A 16,977-nucleotide genomic window follows, 5' to 3' on the forward strand; every position below is an offset into this window, starting at 1 on the left:
TGTGGAAAACCATGTTCTGAGGGTGGGGAGGGAATTTGTGTCCTCTCATTTGCATCTCTCTATATGCCATCTTTGCCTGGAATAAATGTCTTTGTCCACATGAAAGCTGAATCAGATTACTTTCCCTATCTGACAGAAAAGAAAGCTTTATAAAATGGGTGTGACTTTCATGATGTGTTGCAACTCATTTTTAGAAATGTGTCTGCCTATGCCAGTAGTTACCCTATTTTAAATCACTCTTGTGCATTTACTAATGATCTTTGCATTCTTATTGAGTGAAAATTTTCTAGTTAGTAAACACCACATTATTATAAAAGTAGACTGTCAGGTAGATTGAGAAGAAAAAAAAAACAATTTTTTTTTCATTTCTTTAACCTCTTTACAAGTTCTAAGTACTTTTTTTTCACTTTTTGGCTTAGTCCACAGTTTTGTCACATATGTCTGGGTTTAAGGTTTTTTTGAACATCCTTTTAAACAGGTGGTAACAATGTTCTGGTGCCTCAGCAAGTGCAAGGGGAAACATCAGCCACATATTTCAAACTTCTCCCAAAGACATAACAAACCTTTTTTGCCAAGTGAGCTGGCTTTTCTCCTGGATAGAGCAAGAAGAAAAGGGAAAGGTGGCAGAACAAGCAGGTGAATGGAACTACACAGCATCGGGTCAAAGTCTTTCCTGGCAAAACTCTTGAAAATCAGTAGAGATTAACTGTAGTTTCTTATGCACTCAGTTCCAGGTTTATTGGTGGGAATGACTCACATTAATTTGGGACCATCACAGATGAAAGATAGTAAGATTGTTTAGGAGGCTATCAAAGACTGGAAATAACAAATAGCAATGGAGGAAAAAAAAGCAAAAACTCAAAAGGTACATTTTTCAATCTGGGCAGAAAAATATAAGGGCTCTTCTCTTCTCTTCTCTTCTCTTCTCTTCTCTTCTCTTCTCTTCTCTTCTCTTCTCTTCTCTTCTCTTCTCTTCTCTTCTCTTCTCTTCTCTTCTCTTTTTATTTTCTATGGAAAGTATGCACAGCATTAAATCAGCTTAAATCATTAATCTTCCTTGGGAGATATGACCCACAGAACAAACAGGGAGATGAAATAAAGCTACATTGCCTGTTACGTATGTTGTAAAAGAATTAGTGTCAGAGGAGAAAAGACCAAACCCAAAGGGAATGAAATGCAGGGCAGAGTCAGTGATGCAAACTTGTGTTATCCCTCCACCCCTGAGGGAAATGTTCCTTGAAGGAACTGTGCCAGTTTGTTTTCAGCCAGGAGTGTGGCCACTCCTTTGTGTGATGCTCCAGAAAGCGCAGAATAAGGACCAAGAACAAGGAATTATCTAAAACTCTAATTTCCAGCAAATAACTGGAAAATTCAACAACCAAAACCAAAACCAAGCCAAGCTGAATCTCAGTACCAAGGAGAGATTCATGCTGATTTGCAAAATGAAAAACACAGAAATATTTCCAAACCCTAAAAAAGCACTAAAAGACTCTCAGAAGCAAAAATTATTGCTTAAAAAAAAATTAATTATTTACATTAATTTGACAGAATTTATCTACTCTTCTGCTCTATAAAACCTAAATGCAATACTTAACCTGCAACCCCCAGCAAGGTCTGGTGTGTGTTATTTCCCAGCCCCAACGATGCTCAGAGATGTGCTCTGGAATGCTGAATGAAGGATACAGTGGGGTCTGTGGGCTGAAGGGAAATCATTGTTACACAGCAATCAGTGCTGTGCATCTTGTGTGACTTCTGGGCTTCTCTGGCATCCTACCAGAGCTGTGAGAGGTTGGGATTGGGGTTTTTTTCCCTGATTTGAATGAGGTCATAGTTTGTTTTTGGGGTTTTGATTTGAATCGATTTTCTTCCTTTTATGATGATGGCAACACTCCTAAATTAGCCAGCAGTGCTGAGGCCTCAGTATACACATTTTAGCACTGGGGGATAAATGCACTAATGCTGGGAGAGAATGTAATTCTCCCAAAGTCAGTGCAGCAGTATTTTTAATTCATTTATTCTGTATATTTTGTGGCTTTTTAAATGTAGGAGTGAGGCAGGAAGGAGTGGCACCAAGTGCTTTTCTCCCTATAATATGTTGATAAAGAGGATAAACACAGTCCTGCTCATGCCAGACTTGCAAAGGCAAATACTTTTCCCATTCCCAGGTGGTCCTAGAGATGGACCGTCTGGACACAGCTTGGGATGGACCATGAAGCCAAGATCCTTCTGCCAGACAGTAATGGGACTCACTGAGTCTCTAAGAGCAGTACAGGGTAGAAATTTGGCTTAAAATTTTCCTGTCAAAGCTTTCCCAGTTTGCTTGCTTCCAAGGTGTCTTGGTCAAAGTGTGTCAGCCTCAGACTTTCAGTCTAAGTCAAGGCTGCAGTAGTAACTCAGAGCACTCAGCTGATGGATTCCCCAGGGTCAGGGGCTCTGATTGCCCAAAGAAACTCACTCACAGGGCCCCTGCACCCCAGAAGTTCTCTGGTGGAAAGGACTTTGTCATGGCAAGATCTTGGCTCTGGTCTGTGGAATTTTCAGGTCCTTTGGCTTGATACCAGTCCCCTGAAGAACACTCGTATCCTTGCTGTTCAGTGTCTTGGTTCTTCCTCAGGAGGGATGATGACCTTGATACCATTTTTGCTTCTCAGGGATCTAACTGATGGTGGTTTTTCTGGGAGTAGGGGTTACAAACATCCTAAAGAGTGTGGGTAACCCCAGGTCTCCAGGTCCCAGACAGAACAGGTCAGAAGTGAAATCAGCATTTTCCAGTCCAGCACCATCAGTTCCCCATGCTGCCTCATCACAATCTTCTTCCAGCAAACAGGGATTTTCAGCGTTTTCCACTGTGGCCTCAGAAACCTCTTTGTGTTGGCTCCCTGCCCAGCTCTGAATCGTCCTCACAGATTTGTACAAATGCTGTTGAAATAACACACTCCCATGGATAACACCCCATAAACTTCTGCTGCCTTCTCCCACCACCCTCACTGCGAGATGAGGAATGCTGATGCCTCCAGGGCGTCCTCTTAATTGCGTGGCACCCATCCAATGGCAGCATATGCCCAAATTAGCTGTGAGTGCTGGGGCTCCAGGGCTGGGGCTGCCCGGGAAAGCCTGCACTGCTGCTATTGCACATACAGGAGGTAATTCCACAGAGGAGCCAGTCATGGCTTGGCATCAATCCTCCAACACAAGACATAAGGATTTGCTGGCTTGACTCTGAAAGAACATGTGGTAATAACGGGGTCCTCCAGCCAGCTGATTATGAGAAATTAATTAATACCCAGCGCAGTGTGAGTGTATTCCATACCTTATGTAGGAAGGCAGAAGAAAGTGGAAGGATATTTTGGTGAATGAGCAAGTCTCAGTGAGGAAAAAAGAAGAATTATTGAATTACATCTGTACTATTCTAAATGTAATTGTTCCTAGTCCCTCAAGGCTCTGGATGCCTTCTAAGTGAATTGAAAAACAATGAAGGGAATAAAGAAAAAAAAGCAATGGCTGTCAATCTGAAGTGATACTACTGTTGTGTTTGTTGCTTTGCCAGGCAGAACTCTGGTCTTTAAATGAGTTTTGGTGTGCACAGAGAAAGCAACCCGCTTTGTAAAGAACTCACACAACACCAATCCTCACGTTATCCCAATGCCGTATGAAATCTGATCAAATCCTAAAGATTGATTATTCCCCTCTGAAACTGGTATTCTCAGCTGTCAAGGAGGTTTTTTCCTGGGGATTTGTTTAAGGGAGAAGGTTGGGCAATCAGTGAGCACTGATACCTGCACTCTTGCCCTGTGCTGACCAATTTCCAGGCAGGAAACCAAACTCTTCCAGTCCAATCCAGCTCTTGTTACTGGAGGTTTGGTGGTGTCATTGCTGGCAAACTTTTGCTCACTGGGACAAAATCTTGGGTCACCCCTATGTTTTATGCATCTCAGCAGAGCTTTGGTAGAAGGGTTTGGAGGCTGGTTAGGAGCTGTATTCACCTGTCATAAGGCAACTACAAACTCAAACCATGCAGTTATTGATGTGGTGACTAGCAAAAGTGCTCAGGAGGGAAAAACAAGGAAGCTGCCAGGCAACTGCATGAAAGTAGAGCCAGACAAAAAGTGAGCCCTGAGAGGTAGATGCTCTGAGATGGAAAGGGTGGGTGTGGGCTTCTGAGGATTGCTGGATGCAGAAATGCTTGTAGTTGAACCTTGTCTGACATGCTTGCTGCTTCCTTGGCCTTAGGGAAATTACTTAACCTATATTTTTCTCTCCCCTAGTTCTCTACACTGAAGTTGTAATACCTGCCCACCTACACACCTTTCAAAGGAATATTCCGAAGCTCTGTCTGTTTGTAAACTGCACAGGAAATGCCAAATTCTCTCAGCATATAGTAAAATTTATTTAAAAATTAGGCTTGGAAGGCCCTCAGCCTTGGACAGAAAACAGGCACATTTGCACTGTTACTGCAGGAGTACACACAAGCTATTCTCAGTATTTCTAAGAGGAGATTTGGCTCCCAGGTAACCAGCTCCTCTCTCAGTGCTCATCCAGTCTTACCTTTATAGAGGTTTTCCTAAACCCACCTCATTTCTCCCTTCAGAGTAAACCAGATTGTCCTTCTCTTGTAATTAATCCCTGCCCTATCTTACACCTTTCCACGGCAATTTGTTTCACAGACCCTCAGGCTTTTCTCTTCTGGACCAGAGAAACTTGCATCACTTAACCTTTCTTCACTGGTCATGTTTTCTAAACCATAATGATTCCCATTGTCCTCTTCCAGAAATTGTCCAATACTTTATTAGAAGATGGTATGCAAATGTAGACACAATCTCTCTCTGTCCTACATCCTGAATCTCCCTTCACCTATGTGCTGAACTCATCTCTCAGATGAGATCTGCCTTTAAACATATATATTTATTATTAATATTATATTTATATATCTTTATATATATTATATGTTTTTATATATATAAAAGATATATTTTTGTAATATAGTATTTTGCTCTTGGTTCATGTGCAGTTTGGGATTCAAAACACTATTTTTGAAATTATCTTTTACATGTCATGAAGATTTACCCAGCTGGTATGCTGCTGCCTGGTTTTGTTGTGAAACCTCTCACATTTTTTCTAATTTGTCAGCCTCTGATATTTTTCTCTCTGCACATACCAAAATGCCAATTTTTATTGGCAAAGTGTTGTAAAATTTAAGAGAAAATGCTATTATTGCTACAGGTTTACTTTAACCCTCCTATAAAAATTAATGTAAAATAAAATAAAATAAAAGCCCTGACATAAAATGCTTTAAAAGCCCACGAGCAGGATATTCATCTCTGTTATGTTTTATAGGGTTTAGAGAGACTGTAATCCCTATGAATTTAGGGTTGAATCTTTATCATGTGTAAAGATATTTGCTTTGACTTGCCATGTAGCAATAAAATTCGCAGCAAGCAAGGAGCCAGCTTTTAACCTCTCCTGCAAGCCATAAAACTGAGACACTGCACACTTCAGACCAGATCTCACCCTGAGAACGTCACGTGTGAGAGGAGTGGTGGGAGGAGATGACTTCTGTGCATCTCTGAAGTGTGACCTGGATTTCTCTTTTCCGGGACAAGTAATAAAACCTTGGCACAGAAGTGCAGCTAAAACTCCCTCTGTTTCAAGCATGAAATAGTGGATATATCTGCCAAGTCCTCAATGTTGTAAGTAGTTTCGCAAGGTGCTGATATTTTAGTCGTGGCCATCAGATTCAGGTCAAGTTTGTAGCCAAAGGCTACAATCCCAAATCCCACACCAAGCTCCACTGCAGATCTTCCCATTATGCTTCCAGTGACTCCATCACACCCAGCAACAGCAGGAGCCAACATTTAGTCTTTTATCCAAGCCCAAAATTCTGCTTGGCTCGTGGCCAGATATTGCATGCTGGGACATATAGGCCTTGCTAGATAATTCAGGGAAAAGATGGACACAATTTGGTAGATAACCCATAAATTAAGCCCTATGCAGTGGCTCTTGGCAGCAGGCTGGTGAAACACTTAGCTGAGAAAAATTTGGCCCTTATCATTGCTCCCTGTGAAGCTACCAAGTATCTTGCATATTGATTATTTACTAATCAGGAAATGTACTTTAACAAGTTTATTCCTGTATGAACTTCTCAGGCGTGCAGATGCTTAAAGCAGGCTACATTGCTACCAATTGTATTTTTAATTGCTGTGTTTAGAGAGTCTCATTGATCTAATCAGAGCTAAATAAGCCCCATGGTACTTCCCCTAGTAAAGTTTACTGAGAATGTGTTTCTTTCATTTGCTGTAAATGAAGCCTTCTGCTGTGCTGTGCCTGGTCAAATGCAATGCCAGCGAGCAGAGGGTGATGCTCCATCCTTTAATAAATTTGTTTTTTCTGCAGCTCAGAATTCCTGTCACCCAGGCAGCAGGAAAGCAGCTGGGTGACATTATCAGTAATTGCTTAATATTGTCATTGCATTTGCTTACAAGGAAAAAAAGCCACAGACTATCAATCAGCCAACAGAATATTCATAGTCTATGATAACACTAAGTGCTTTTTGAATGTCATGGCAACAGTCACACAAGCAACATGATCTTGTATTTGATTACTTCCTGCTGCATTCCTGATAATGTCCATAAAGCTCCATTAATTTTGGTCTCTTTTTTTAATTATTTTTTTATATTTTTAATATATTTGATTTGTGTTTGGCAAGTGTGCAAAGCAGACACTACCTTTTCCCAGAGTCTCCCTGTGAGCAGGGCCTCTTGGGGTATTTGCAGCTCTTCTGTAGCCTAAATGTGTCCTACCTGTACTGGACCTAGCATTTCCAAGTGCATTTTAGGAATTATCTCTGGATTATTACAGCAGGTAATCTCTCAAATCAGATTTAAGGCTGACTTCTGTGAAAAAGATTTAGGATAATCTCATTAAATAATTTGTTGGAAGGGCCTTTCAGACAAGGGAAAATAAATTGATTTGTCTAAGACACATCTGCACCTGACTCATTCTCTGTCCTGCTGGCCTTTGTTTTTCAATCTCGTTATCTCATTCAAATTTGTAAGTTCATGGATTTCAAGGGACAGAAAACATTAGTAGCCTTCTGCATCAGAAAATTATCCAGTAATTTCTGTATCAAGTCCATAACTTTCGAGAAGCAAGTGGAATATATTTTTTGAAAGAGTTGCTTGGAAATCTGCAGCTGGTCAATGTGCCACTATATTCCCCTAGTAGGCTGTTGTAGATATTAGCAAATATTCTTCTTAGCAACATGAAAAAATTACCAATAAAATGAAATAAGGAAAATGGTGATATCCTTATTTGCAGTCTGAAATTGCTCAGCCTCGACTGCTGTCCCTGAGAGCTCATTGTGAACTTTACTCCAGCTTGAAGAACTGAGTCCTGTACAAAATCTCCTTGTGCAAATGCTAATGGGGTGTAATTGAGTTCTCAGTAAACCTTCCCGAGGATAAACTACTTTTGATAAATTGTTCTAGCAGAAGTGAAAGGTTCTGTTGGGCACTGGTGTCAGAACTCGTGTTAGACACTAGAATACTTTTTGGCCTCCACTATGTTTCTCCTAAGGACCATTTCTAATTCCATGAGGACCTGAACTGAAGTGTCCCAAATGAATATACTCTGACAAGAAGGTGAAAAGGGTTGAAGGGACCATCACTTGAAAGAATTTCTGTACAGCACTTGAACAAATAGCCCAATTCCACCATCACCCACTATAAATAGTCCCTGTCTTCTAGATGTATTAAAAAAATCAACTACATTGATAGTTTTGTTGTAATACTTTGGCTATTTTCCTTCTCTCTTTAAAAAAACCCACCAACAAAAAAAAAAAAAAACCAACAACAAAACAAACGAACAAAAAAATGGACAAACCAAAAATCCACAAAACCCAGGAGAAACAGGAAATGCAATGTTTGACCAGAAAAGTAAGGGAAATAAGTAGCTTGGTCTCCTCTGAAAAAACAAACTCTAACTTCAGTTTTACCTTTCTATTAGATCCATTTGTCTTATCCTCAGGGGCTTGAGTTTCTTGATTTCTACAGCAGAAATAATGGTGATGTTGAGAGCATTTGGTTCATCCCTGCAGGTGTGGCCACCTCTGGGGCAAGTGACCACTTGATGATGGTGCCCAAGGACCCAGCTGTTCCTCTGCCAACAGATTATTTGGTTGTATTATTTATAAAGTGCTTTGATAGGCTCGTTTACTGGGAGCTAAGTAATGGCAAGGCCTTTGAGGGCTGGATGCTTGTCAGATGCTACTACATTAAGTCTACAAGTGAAAATCAAACCTCCTGGTTTCAAAGAGGTTTGGTTGGTGTAAATTAACCTGTATTTTGGAACTTCTGGAGCAGATGTCGTACTTTGCCCTGGAGATCTCATTACTGCTCAAACATATGCGCAGATTTTGCCACATTAATAAAGTGGTGGGGCCCACTCCCCCAGAAAGCAGGATTAGTGGCTGGTGTCTGTAGTTATTTTTGTCAAAAACCTTTTGAAAGTCTGTGTGAGAACAGGAGGAGGGAAAGTTCAGAAAAAGCCAGTATCTGTCTTTATTAATTACAGGATGATTAATTATTTAATCTGCCCAGATATCTGTATGCACAACTTAGCTGATTCTCATTTATCAGGTTTTCAGTATCATTAATCAAGGGAAGTTTTAAATGTAAGGGAAGACAGGTTGATTTAAGGTGTTGTGTGGTGATGAGAGCACACACTGCCTGGCCCTGGCACCAAGGCCATTGATCATGGCAAGGGATGGTCCTGCCTTCTGCTGAGGAGGACCTGGCATTTGGGCCACTCCATGATTTTCTTTAGGCTCCTCCAGGGCTACTTCTGCAAATTTCTCCATGAAGTTTGAAACCCACCAAGTGAGAGCACAAGCTAAATAGCAAGGGAGTGTCTGAACACAGAGCAGCTGAGAAGTTGCCCCACTTCACCTGAGACTGTCCTGTTTCCTCTTCTGGGACCATCTTCTGGAAAGGTGTACATTTCTTGGGAGTGCTGGTTGGTGCCTTAGCTTAACCCTACTCCACCATGGTCTTACCTCAGAAGTGCATGCAAGTTTCCAACATGAGCAGTCACTGACAAGGCACCAGGTGGTTTGCCTGCCTCAAGGCTGATCATACCTACTCACTCCTCAAGTACACATCCAAGCAGAAGTCATTTTCCTACCTCCTTTAAATGTCTAGAGAAAACCCACAGCTGGGGTTTAGGAGGGAGAATGATAAACATGCATTTACAATAAAGCATCTTGCATTGCTTGGGTACTCTTTATAGAATATAGAATGGTCTGGGTTGGAAGGGACATTAAAGATCATCTCATTCCAACCCCCTGCCATGGGCAGGGACCCCTTTCACTAAACCAGGCTGCTCCATCCAAACTGGCTCTGTACATTTCCAAGGATGGAGTGACCACAGCTTCCCTGGGATGCCTGTCCCAGTGCCTCACCACCCTCACAGTAAAGCACTTCTTTCTAATATCCAGTCTAAGCTTACTGTCTGAATCCATCCCCCTTGTCCTGTCACTCCAGCCTCTTGTAAAAAGCCTCTCTCCATCTTTCTTGTAGGCTCTCTTTACATACTGGAAAGAAACAATTAATCCACCCCCAAATCCTCCTCCTTTTTTGTGCAGTTGAGCAAGGGTGCAAGGAAGACGTAGATGGACATAAGCTCCAAGCTGGGTACAGATTGTTTTTTCCATTTTTTCCCCACCTTCTGCTTAGGACTTGGAAAGTACCAGTTTATCAACTACAGGTGTCAACTCCAACAATTTTAGAATAGTTTTAGTATTAATCTGATGTTATCAGAATGGCTTTTAGATCCTTAGCTCCTGAAACCAAGTTTTACTGGAAGTTGCCAGATTTCATTTTAAAGCACAATTTAGCCTTTTGATTGCTACAAGCAGCTTAAGAGTAAAACCCAAAGGATTATAGCAGGCTTAAAAGTCAGATAACATATACAAACTTGAATTTTTATTTTCATGTACTACTTTTTCCTGATTTATAGTGAATATCGATGACTTAGGGTATGTAGAAATATTCATAAACAATCGAACCAAGGTATCTGGAACATTTGCACACTCCTTTTTCCTGGCAGAACCTTCTCATTGCTGAGATTGTATATCCTCATCCTGCTTAATTGCTTTGCTTGCAACTGTGTGGCCATACCTGGCAGTGACTTTGCCAAGATCTGCAAATCATTCTTGGTCATCCATTTCAAGAGTTAGTTAGGAAAAAAAATAATAAAATCAATGTCCAAATTTGCCTGTGCTACACTGAAGGTAAAAGTGCACCTTGCCTTTATAAATAAATCTCCGTTCAATAAAATGTAGCAGAATAACAAGGAAGTCTTACAGATCAATTCACTTATTATTTTAGGAAATTGGTGACTAATTAGAGTCTCAATCCTTGTTCTGGCCCTGGGTGGCAGAGCAGGGACAAGCCTAAAGTCTCAAATACAACTCCTCTGCATTTCACTCACAGATTCCTGTTCCTGGGGAAAAGACAAGAGCCTTACACTCATTAGCATGGCAGTATCCTGCACATTAAACCTCCCCATTAGGCCAGTCTCCAGGCATGACTTTAGCAGCAGCAGGAGGTTTGTCCTGCCTGCCAGGAGGAGCAAGGATTGTTTTTCTTCCTAAGCAGGGTTGAGGTCACCTCTCATTAGTGTCCTGGCAGTGAGTAAGGTGTCCTCCTATGAGATGATCAGGGAAGGGTGGATCAAGTCAGCCAAGGGCACTGTAGACCACAGAACTGCAAACAGTTCCTGGAGCTTTACTATACCTTAATTTCTTTTAGGCTTTTCCTTCCTAAGCAGAATCTCCCTCTTTCCCCTGCACACATCTCGTTTTTGGGAATGGCTGTGCATTAGTCATTATTGCCATGTTATTTATCTGAAGCTACCAGAGTAGAGCTTCAGTACCCAAAAAAAATGTGCAGATGCCACTGTGGCTGGCACAGGTGTGGGCAGGCAAGAGCTGGCCTCCAGCAGATACCTGAACATAGGTTCTCATCCACTGCCTCTTCCCTCCAGTACATCACAGCAAGGGGCTGTTTCTGTATATTTAATGCCATCCTGTGAATTCAACCCCTCACCCAGACTGCAGGGATTCATGTGGCACCAGAGAAGAACGAGCATAAAATCAGAATTTACCTTATAATGAGGCACCAAGCTAGAAGCCAAGGAACAGGAGTTCTCTGCCTATTTTGGCTGCAATTTTTGGCAACTCCCCTAATGTCCCAGCCTGCCATTCCTACAAAGAATGGAAAACTCGTATCTGCTTTTCCTCCTGATCTCTATGTAGGTAAATTTTCAATTCACTCTCCTCATTAATTCAACATAATTTGAGCTGGGAACTGCTGTCCAATGGACAAGCATCTGAACATCTCTGTGGGGTATTTTTTGACCACCCTTTTCTTTCTGCATCTCAGAGATGGACTTGTGAGTCACAGAACTCAGCAACAGAGCCTCTTCCCATCATAAAATTCTAATTGCAAATTAACCTTTGTTTGATTCCTTGTAAAAACATTATTCTCCTTGTAATTGAAAAATAAGGGAGTGCAGTAACAAAGCACCTGTTTATTGCTGAGCTTTCTCTGAAATGTTAAGTGTTATGTTATCAACTGTTGCCTAACTTGTGAACTAATTAAAAATATAATGTAAGTACATGGGATTTTTCAGTATTCTATGAGTAATAATTGGACTGCCAGGATACTTTGACATCTTAAAAATGCTGCTGTTGCATGGAGCTACTACAATATGTTCTGGATTTTTAACATGACTACACTTTCATATAATGAGAAGGAAAATTTAACAGTGCTTGTAGCTAAATTATCTTTTGCTATTAATCATTTCTCTACACTGACACCAATTCAGTTCTAAAAGCATTTAAATGCTGAGGACGAATTTTGCAGTCTCTTTGCATGCAAACTCTCAGAGAAATCATTTGAGATTTTATATACCATCAGCTTGCAGTACATTAATAATCTGATTTAAAACACTGTGGAACAGTGGGAAGCCCCCTTTTGATATCAACTAGCTTTTCATCCAGCCATAAGTGAAGAGCAGAGATTTTTTTTCTGCTGAAGTTCTTTCATATGAAGGTCCCAACAGATGCAAATAAACTGAACATGTGAGTTGTTATGGAAAGATCAGAAAAAAAGGCTTTTAGTTAGTGGAGAATGATATCCAGTATTTTCCTGATGCTTTTTATAGACTTAAGTCAACATGTTTGATGATTAAAAACGTCTGTGGAAACAAGTTCTGAGTGTAGTGAGGAGAAAAGAAATATTTCTACTCAGAGTTCTCACTGCAATAAACAGTTCTTTTCCTCAGTCTGTAATGGACCAGATCAATAAAACAATTGATGGTAACCATGGGAGAAGAAGAAGTACAGCTTCCTTTAACATTTACAGACTGATGCTGCTGAAAGACTTTTTAAATGCTTTAATTAAGCATCACACCTATTATGTACCTTACAGGAACAGTTATTTTCTGTATTTCGCAGTTGGAGAGCAGCACTAAAGACCTCTTCTCCAGGGTCTTGCTAATTCACCCCCAGTCATTTACCCCCAGCTTTGAATGATATACCCTCATCTCTGTATAATATTATTTAGAGATCAAGCTTTGGAATGAATAGTCTTGTGACCGAGATTCAGATCTGAAAGAGGTTGTTTTGAGAGGAAGGTGTTGCTGCTTTGGGTACTGAGAATCTGTTATTCTGTGTGTGGGGAGGTTGGGAAAAATCAGAACAGAAATTATGAGCAGACAGAGTGGGAAACTCCACAAAACCAATACATTCAGAGCAGTATTTGCACATCACATATCCCACCTATGTGTTCCTCATGTATTTTTTGGTATTTGGGTCCAGGTTATCAAAATCCTGGTTCATAAGAGCTACTAGGGGCCCTGGGTAGTCCCCAATGTGTGATCACCTGCAGCTAGCCAAGACACAATGAAGAAAACAGAATTTATTAAATTTGATATTTAAGTGCCTCCAAACTTCCCTTCAAAAAATTAACCAGTGATTATTTAAATAAAAATATTACAGAGGTAAAAGGATCTTCCTTCTTACACTCTTTTCTAAGAATGGAGGGAGCCAGGCTCAGAGTTTTCACCTCTGTCAGGAAGTGTCACAGCTTCCCTGCTCATCTGCCAGGAGCATGTCCAGCGGTGTCCTTGGACATACCCGCTCTCCGTCAACCCTAGTGAGGCACTCCCACCACATCTTCCTGGAGAGGAAGGAAGTATTCAAGAGCAGGAGAGGTCTTCTCCCAGGATATCCCCATTATTTCATCTGATGATATTCAGCATAGAGTGCATCTACTCTGGGGATTCTGAGGTAAAACTGCGAGATATATATTCCTGGATGCTCAATTGGTACACAGCAAAACTGGCTCCATTAGAAGATGTTCTGTTGTTTTGGTTTTCTTTCTCCCTCATCCTTCCATACCCTTTCTGTGAAACATGACCTCTTTCCTCTGCTGCCCCTCTGTCTTACTGAACTAAACAGCAGCTTCTGCCTTGATTTACTCTTGGCACATTTCTGTTGTGTTGGATAATGGGCAGCTCCAAGGGAGTGATGTGTTATGAAAATAAACAAGACCAAAGCACTTGCAAATGCAACATATCAGATCTACCAAGGACAGGAGCCTACTTCCTGCACTGGCTTTTCCCAGGCTGTTTTCACTCACAGCTTCAAGCCCTTGACCTTAGCTGGCAGTGGCAGCTGTGGAGGCAACAGCAATGAATATATTTCAGTGTATGCAAAGATGTTCTTCCAGGCAGAGATCCTGAAATCCCCTCATTAGGTGCAGAATGAGCTATAAGACATTTATTTATTCAGGGATGATTATGTCATCTTCCATTAAATGCACATGTGTGCCCAGGGAACTGAACTGTGGCTGCTTTTCTACATCACAGACTCCTCTCTGGGTTATCCAAAATGAGTTTCTCTTGGAACCACTGTATCTCAAAAACCATAGCTGTGCCTATGAATCCTCTGCATGGTGGGAGACACACTTGGGTCTTCTGCAGTTAAATTTGGCCTTTCAGACATAAGATACGAAAAGAAATGCTGTCCCTTTACTATGGCTGAGCATGGGTCCTTCTCAGCACTTCAGAGTGGTTTGTCTTGTCTTGAAAGCCTTTATCTACTAAAGGCAATTGCTTTCACAGTATTATGCTGTGGGACCAGCCTCTGATTCAGGAAACTGTTTATTGAAATGAAGCTAAATTTCATCACCAAGTTTGGAAGACATCTTTCTTCTTCTCTCATCTCAATTAAAAATTTTTTCGACCCATCATGCATTCATCCTCTTCAATTATATTCTGTCCCTGATTGCAGCATGTCCCTTCAGAGAACATCCAACCCCTCCACTGTGGCACAGAGTCACCCCCTGGCCTTGGGCCTTACAGCTCCCCATCCCTGCCTGCAGGTGACCTCACGTGGCAGCTGTGTCCAAGCAGCTGCTGTCCCATCCTTGCTGTTGTATCAGTGAGAGTTTCTTTAGCACTGATCCTTTCCTCCTGTTAGGAGGCACAGCAGCCCATATTTGAGAGAGATGAGAAGCTGATGGCGGATTTCTGTTTCCCATGTATTTTTTATCCAAGCAATGTTTGGAGTAGATTGCGTTCACAGGCATCATAATTGCCTGGAGTGCTTTTACCAAAGAGTGCCTGGTAAAAATGGCCTTTTGCTTTCCCCTCCACAGCACTTTTAAGTATCTCAGTGTGGAGTGCATCTTTTATCTTCAGCAAAACCAACCAAGAGATGGACTTTTAAGCAGGGATTTTTTTTTTTCCCCTCTTTGCTTTCCTGTTGCTGCTGTTGTTGTTTGCTTGATTTTTTTAGTTTATAAGCTAGTCGTTAGGGTCAGAGGAATGCTTTGACAGAAAGGAAAGAGATTATAATAGATAATGTAGTAATGCATTTGTTGTGGCTGCTGTACTGCTGAAATTTGTATACATTGGAGACCGCTAATAAAAATGGAGCCATCTACACATAATTTAGTTGATTGAGTTAGTTCTAACTCTTTTGCAGCTGCCTCTGAAGTGCATAGTTACTTAAGGTTATTATTTTGAGAAGATTTTTAATTTAGATGGAATCCAGAGATGTAGGCTACTCTTATTAGGAGACATTCTGTGCTGTCCTTGTACTGTGCTTTATATAATTAGTACGTATTTAAAGAGTACAGCTATTTAATAACCCCTTTGTGTGTTCCACGTAATGATTATAATTACACCAATGACTGAGCACAGAACAGGGGTATCCTACAGGATGTACTTGTGGCACAAAACATAAATTTTAATCAATTCCTCACTCAGATTTGACTGGGATATTCCAGGTGCAGGCTACTGGAGTGCACGCCACGCTTTGTGGAAACAAAGGTCTTTGTGAGGCAATCCCAAGGACTGACCCTTCTCCCAGTCAACAAGGCACTCACATACTGAGAATATTTAGAGATGCAGAAATGCAGAGAGCTTTGGATCATGTACATGGACAGTAGGAGCTGTAAGCAAAGTCATCCTCTGTCTGAGTCAGCGGTGGCTAAAAGCTAATGCTTGCTCCCCAAAATAAATTTTTAGTATAGTTTTTTTTGCCCTTTGAGTAGCTGCTCGTATATCACCAACACACTGTACATACTTCTTGGCAGAGAGAGCTCTGCAAAGGATGACAGGTAAGAATAAAAGCCTAGGGTGCAAGGGTAGTCATGTGCCTACTGGCATTAAAATCAGCCAGCAGTCCCCCCAGTTCATTACACATTTCTCTGCAAGCTACACTTCAGCAGCTGTGGCATTTGAGCCAAAGAGGTACAAGAGAGAAGTGTGTTGTAAAAAAGCATCATTTCCTTTAAAGATTATTTTCCTTGTAGTAAAACCCAGAAAAACAAACTGACAGCCTTTAAAAGTTATAATGCTCTACAAGTTTTGTGTGAAAATTATGTTTTTCCCAGGTTGGTTGTTTATAATCCAATGTGCACATTCCTAATGTAAGGTCTTAAAACATTCTCCTGGGAGGAATCATATATTAACAGCAAAATGGTCCAGCAGGCCCCCTCTCCTGCCTCTGTGAGTCTGTGCCTCCTGGCACTGGTGACAACACTTGGCCAGTTTAAAAGTCACATCAGGAGTAAAAGGAGTCCAAAATTCTCAGTGGTGCTCAGTGCAATTCCTTTGAAATCTTTTCTAAGGATAAGCATTTATATTGAAAGAATAAAGTAGATGGACCCTTCTTCACAGCTTTGTCCATTAGGAGAGAAAGCATCACCTCATAATTGGATCTTGAGCTTAGTGTGTGGAGTGGAGGCAGGGAGGGCACTGACCTGATCCAAGCACTGTCCAGCACTTCCTGCATGTTCCTGGTGCCAGACCTCACAGATCCCCATTCAGCCTTCTGCCAGGTGGATGCTGGCCATGGCCAGGGCACCATGGGCTGCTCTTCCCTGCACTCAGTCATTCCTTTCACCCAACAAAACAGTTTGTGCTCACAAACTTCAGCTGGTCAGTTGTTTCTAAGTTGCCTCACCCCCATCACAGATCCCAGCACAGCCAGAGGAGGCTTAGCTGTTTCACACCAGTGGAAGACCCACCCTCAAAATGCTGACATCCCTGATTCGCCACTATGTTCTTCTCATTTTCCCCTTTTAAAAGGAGAATAGCAAAAAGCAAGTGACTTGCAGAATTATTCATGCTAAACTTCTTCAAAGCTCTTAGATATTCAGCACATTCACGAGCATTTGTTAGAGCTTGGAAAAATTTTGCAGAAAGAGTCATCTGATAACAAATCCTTCAGTTTATTTCCCTGCAATCCAGTCTGCTCCTTGAGTTACTCCCTTTGGCATTAAAATCCTTTCAGGCAAAATGTCTTTTATGTTCTTCATTGCCAACCCTTTGCTCATTACAGCTTGGGATGTCTAATTTCATTAACTTGCTGGTAAGAAGCAGGACATTGACCCAGTAATTTTAAAA

The 16,977-nt window shown here is 41.3% G+C and overlaps 1 protein-coding gene and 1 long non-coding RNA gene across 2 annotated transcripts in view; one reads left to right on the top strand and one right to left on the bottom strand.

Moving 5' to 3' along the window:
- FRMD4A (FERM domain containing 4A) overlaps window positions 1-16,977 on the top strand; it is a 356,654-nt gene that overhangs the window by 94,485 nt on the left and 245,192 nt on the right. The window lies entirely within an intron of this gene.
- Window positions 836-16,445, bottom strand: LOC148184369 (uncharacterized). Its single transcript, XR_015772607.1, has 3 exons — window positions 16,332-16,445; window positions 7,991-8,154; window positions 836-1,008 (listed from the first exon to the last, which is right to left on the bottom strand). It is a non-coding gene; the product is annotated as an uncharacterized LOC148184369 (long non-coding RNA).

The sequence above is a fragment of the Pseudopodoces humilis genome, chromosome 5, assembly GCF_049639895.1.
Source record: "Pseudopodoces humilis isolate 2021_Gansu_Grassland_sample_001 chromosome 5, ASM4963989v1, whole genome shotgun sequence".
NCBI classification, from domain to species: domain Eukaryota; kingdom Metazoa; phylum Chordata; class Aves; order Passeriformes; family Paridae; genus Pseudopodoces; species Pseudopodoces humilis.